Genomic DNA, 5,996 nt, shown 5'->3' on the forward strand with positions numbered 1-5,996 from the left:
CCCTAAACATTAAGAAAGCATTTTCTCTAGAGAAACGGAGGTCAAAACAGATATCATGTAACATTATTAAACTCAAATGGTAAGGCTAAATGTCTACCTCCAGTGATTGAAAGGGACGAACGAAAGCCAAAATGACAACTGACATGATATTAAAAAACAAACAAAAATAACACCTAAGGTGTGATTAATTACTCAAAATTGACAAAATTAGGCACATGCATGTTGTGATGGATAGGGCCATAGGCCATAGGCCATAGGGACCCCAAATGTCCACAAAATAAATAATAATAATAATATACCTTTATTATTATTATTGCTATAATATTTTAAAAACTTTAGTAAGAAGTTAGCAAGGCCAAACGGAAGAACAAAATCTGTTAGGAAAAAGTCATCCCAAAGGATCTTTAGGTGTCTGAAGTTGCAAAAGGATCTTCCGAGGAAGTTGCATAAGGGTCTTCCAAAGAGGTCTTTGAGAACTTCAGGTCTTTTGGTCATCTTATCTGCAAGGTAAAAGATAGTCAGAAAGACACGTGAGAATCTCTCTCGCATGGGTCATTCGATGCCTAAGTCAGATATAATCATGGTGCAGAAGACGTTTTGCAGATATAGTGTGATGTGGATGGTGCCTTCGAAAGAGTAGAGACTTTTCGGAGGAGGTGCGCATGGAAGAGTCAGAAGAGGGTCTTCACATTTGCTGGAAGAATTCGAAAGGTGAAGGGTTGGGGGTACTTGTACCCTTCGAATGACTGTGACACGTAACAGGTTAGGACATGCAGCACACATGCACAACGACACGTGGCACGACCTTTTGACTAAGGGCGTCCAAGTGTCATTAAGTTAGACTTTGAGATGACTAAGACTCTAGGAAAGCTAGCCTTCAAAGGGTTTTTGAAAGATTAGCTAGGTTTTCAAAAGACTATCTAAACTTTCGAGAAGGTTGGTCCCCGAAGGGTCTTTGGAAGGGCAATCGGATCCCCCCAAGACCCTTCTAGGAGAGGGCGCTTCTCTTGGATTTGAATTAATTTCTTCAAAAAAACTCTATTTAAAACTCTCTAAAAAAAATCTCGCGAAGAGTATGCTCACTTATTTTTATATATCATGAATCCCTTGCCTTCCACAACACACATGATTAACCTTTATTCTGCACTAAACAAACAGGTAATAGTTAAACGAGAGAGAAATTCAGTGTGTTAACTTAGAATTTTCAGTTGGAATTATTAAATATTTGATGATAAAGATGGATTAAAAAATTAAGGTGATTGGCATGTTTGGTTTATTTTGTTATATGTCTATGTCACGTCCTTTTCTTGAGGATGAAAGATGCAAAGAAGACGGCCACAATTCATCTATCTATCAATCCTTTCTTTATTGTAATCATTTTGATTAGGTCCACTGAATTTTTGTTTTTTAGACGCATCAGATATACTACAAATTAAAATAAAATAAAATACAAATAGTGAGACTCAAATTGCAAATATTAAATCATAAAAAATCAATTTATTATTGATTGATTACAAATTAAATGAAATTAACATTAGGTTGGAATCCGTTCTCATTAAGGGGTGCGCATTTGATCGGTTTAATTTTTGAACCGAATTAAAATATTAAAATTGAATAGATTGAAATTATGTAAAGAACATAATTAAATTGATCAAATAAATACAAAAATTAAAAAAATTGAACATACAAAAAAAAATTTAAAAAAATCAAAAAACTTAACGATCCAAAAAATCGAAATAACTGACAAAACTAAAAAGTTACACAAGTAAAATTTTCAATTACTCGAGTAGATAGTAAAATTATGCAAGTAATTCTAAATATTACTCGATTAATAAAAAAATAATTAATTATTTTTTGAAACAGAAAAGAGTTAAAAAAACTCTTTATTTTTTACTTGACTATCATTGAAATTGTACACAAGTAATTTAATTATTACTTGAGTAATGTTAGTTGATTAATCTTTAGAAGAGAGAGTAAACTAATTTTAAAACTATTATTACTAGAATAATGAACGATATTAATCGACTAATTTATGAAATTATGCAACTAATTCCTATATTGTACTCGATTAACATACAATATTAATCAAATAATCAAAATTCTACTTGAGTAATCAATTTGTTTAATTTTTTTAATATAAAAATCAAATTGAATCAAAATAATTAAAATTGTTAAACTTGAAAATTGAATTGATCTTTAACTTAAACTGAATCGAATCAACAATTTCGATTAGCTCAACTGAACAAAATCAAAATTTTATTCATCCCTATCAAACATCATAGTTTTTTAATGCCAAAAATGCATTAATTTATTCATTGTCGGTCCCAAGCCCGGATAAAAGAGAAGGGTTGTGTTAGGTAGCTGACAACCAACGTAAAACTTAGTCGGATCCAAAACATGAACTCTAGACAAATTATGAAAAAAACGTTTGGGCGTGGGCGTAACCTTTCATAGCGACGCGCTACACTGCCCGCGTGTAGTGTCAAGTGAGCTAGGGCCGCTGCATCGGCACCCAGATGTAGTGACAAATGAGCAAGGGTTCTCGCATTTGCTTGGACAGATGTGGGTAAAGAAGTTAGTCTAACATCAAAATCAAAATCAAAATTAAAACCAAAAACAAAATCAAAATCAAAACCAAAACCAAAAACAAAATCAAATTCAAAGTCAAAATCAAAAACAAAATCATAGATTAAGAATTGGGTCATGGAACATAGGAACATGAATAGGTAAAGCTATGGAAGTGGTAGATGTGATGATTAGGAAAAAGATTAATATTATGTGCCTTCAAGAGACGAGATGGGTAGGGAAAAAAGCAAAAACTTTGTCAGAAAATGGATATAAAATATGGTACACAGGAAATGATCAAGTAAAAAATGGAGTGAGGATCATTATGGATAAAAGCTTAGTAGATGAGGTAGTGGATGTAAAGAGAATAGGGAATAGAATTATTATGGTGAAGATTATTCTAAGAAGAATGACTATGAATATCTTTAGTACATATGCACCACAAGCGAGGTTAGGTGAGGAGATAAAAGTAAAATTCTGGGAGGACCTAGAGGGACTCATACAAATGATACCAAGAGGAGAGAAAGTGATTATAGGAGGTGACTTAAATGGTCACGTGGGTAGAGACGGAAACGGCTATAGAGAGGTACATGGAGGGTATGGATTCGGGGAAATTAATAATGAGTGTAAATCTATTTTAGATTTTGCAATGGCATATGGGCTCATCATAACCAATACTAGGTTCAAAAAACGGGACGAACACTTAATCACATATAAAAATGTCATATCAAGCACCCAAATAGATTACTTCCTTATGAGACAAGAGGACCGGGTATGTTGTAGGGATTGTAAGATGATACCGGGAGGGTGTTTGACTACTCAACATAGACTTCTAGTACTTGACGTCCAAGTAAAAATTGGAAGAGAAAAAATCACATAAAACAAAATTCAAGAATCAGGTGGTGGGATTTAAAAGGGGAGAAACAACTAATCTTTAAAGAAAAATTAATGGGTAGAAGAGAATGGAATGGAGAAGGACAGACAAACCAAATGTGGAGAGAAATGGCTAATGCCCTGAGAAATACAGCAAAGGTAGTGCTTGGAGAGACAAATGGTAGAGCCCCTAACCTTAAGAAGTCTTGGTGGTGGAATGAAGAAGTGCAATTGAAAATTAAAAATAAGAAAAATTGCTATAAGGCTGTATATCAGTGCAACAATGAAGAAAATCAAAAAAGTTATAAAGAATCAAAAAAGGCAACAAAAAAAGCTGTTAGTAAAGTAAGGTCAAAAGCATACGAGAGTCTATATAAATGACTTGATACAAAAGATGGAGAAAATGATATATATAAATTAGCTAAAGCAAGAGAAAGAAAAACAAGGGATTTAAATCAAGTGAAATGCATAAAAGATGAAAATAAAAATGTATTAGTGAATGAGGGAGCGATTAAGGAGTATTTCACAAAATTATTCAATGATGATGGTAACACAAGAGTTAGGTTGGGACATCTTAGTAACTCCGAAGAAAACGTGAGCTATACATTTTATTGACGCATAAATCCAAATGAAATAAGGCAAGCATTAAAAAAGATGAAGAATCATAAGGCGGTAGGACCGGATAATATACCAATAGAAGCATGAAAATGCATGGGAGAAGAGGGTATCTCTTGGCTAACAAAATTATTTAACGCGATTCTTAAATAAAAAAAGATGCCAGATGAGTAGAGGAATAGTACTTTGGTCCCTATATATAAGAACAAAGGAAATGTTCAAAACTATGAAAATTACAAAAGAATTAAATTAATGAGCCATACCATGAAACTCTGGGAGAGAGTAATAGAGCTGAGGCTCAGAAAAGAAACAGAGGTCTCAGAAAATCAGTTTAGTTTCATGCCCAGTAAGTCAACAATGGAACCTATATATTTACTGAGGCTCCTAATGGAAAGGTATCGGGATCATCAGAAGAACCTACATATAGTGTTTATAGATCTAAAAAATGCCTATGATAGGGTCCCTAGAGAAGTATTATGAAGGATTTTAGAAAAGAAATGAGTCCGAATAACCTATATACAAGCCCTTAAGGACATGTATCATGGTGCAGAAACAAGGATAAAAACATGCGGAGGGGATACTGAACCGTTTAAAATTACAATAGGATTGCATCAAGGTTCTACACTAAGTCCATACTTATTTGCTTTAGTAATGGATGAACTCACTAAAGATATTTAGACAGAGGTGCCATGGTGTATGCTATTTGCAGACGACATAGTGTTGGTGGATGAAACAAAAGGAGAAGTGAACACTAAGATTGAGTTGTGGAGAAACAATTTAGAATCTAAGGGATTTAAATTAAGTAGAAAGAAAACAGAATATATGAAATGTAAATTTAGTAAGAATGCAAGAGTGGAGAATGTTATAATAAAATTGGAAGACCAAATCTTACAAAGAAAAGACCATTTTCGATATTTGGGATCAGTGATTCAAAAAGATAGAGAAATTTATGAGACTGTCACACAAAGAATTAAGGCAGATTGGCTAAAATGGAGAAATGCATCGGGGGTGTTATGTGATGGTAAAATCCCATTAAAATTGAAAGGAAAATTCTATAGGACAACTATAAAATCAGTTTTGTTGTACGGCTCAGAATGTTGGGCAGTCAAATACCAACATGAGCAAAAGACAAGTGTAGCAGAGATGAGGATGTTAAGATGGATGTGCGGCCATACAAGAAAAGATAAAATTAGAAATGAAATTATTCGTAATAAGATAGGAGTAGTGCCAATAGAGGAGAAAATGAGAGAAACTAGACTAAGATGGTTTGATCATGTGAGAAGGAGACCAAGAGACGCTCCTATGAGGAGACTTGATGAAATGGAACAATTAATAAAAAAAAGAAGTAGAGGTAGACTTAAGAAGATTTTGAGGGAAATATTAAAGTTTGATATGAAGTGTATGGATCTCAATAAAGATATGACAAAAGATAAAAATACATAGAAGTCTAGAATTCATATAACCGACCCCACATAGTGGGATAAAGACTGGATATGTTATTGTTGTGTAGCCAACACGGATGAAAAAAGAGACAAAAATGCGGTGAGCGTGGATCGAACACGCGACCTTCAGATCTTCAGTCTGACGCTCTCCCAACTGAGCTATCCCCGCAGTGGCTTGATGTTCTATCTGACGATTTTATAAACCTAAATTATGAAGTAATCTTAACTAGGAGTGACCAACCAGTATGCTAAATCTAAAGCCCAATTGTGAAGACAACATAGAAACCAGGATATGGATTTCCTCGCTTCCAAAGTAAGTTATTTTCTTGCCCGCCAAACACCAAATCTTTTTATGGTTTGTTTTGTTTCCCAAGGAATCTACAGCGCTCAGTGCCAATGGCAATATTGTGGACAAGAACAAGGCAAAATTTCCCATCATAGAAAGTGTCGAAACAGCTCCAGTAATTTGCTTTTTCACATAAAAAAGAAAAGCAGATGAAA

General features: G+C 33.9%; 1 non-coding gene across 1 annotated transcript; it reads right to left on the minus strand.

Annotated features, from left to right (window-relative positions):
• Positions 1–5,591: 5,591 nt before the first annotated feature.
• Positions 5,592–5,664, minus strand: TRNAF-GAA (transfer RNA phenylalanine (anticodon GAA)). The gene has a single exon. It is a non-coding gene; the product is annotated as a tRNA-Phe (tRNA).
• Positions 5,665–5,996: the final 332 nt, after the last annotated feature.

The sequence above is a fragment of the Diospyros lotus genome, chromosome 8 (genome assembly GCF_014633365.1).
Source record: "Diospyros lotus cultivar Yz01 chromosome 8, ASM1463336v1, whole genome shotgun sequence".
Lineage (NCBI taxonomy): Eukaryota > Viridiplantae > Streptophyta > Magnoliopsida > Ericales > Ebenaceae > Diospyros > Diospyros lotus.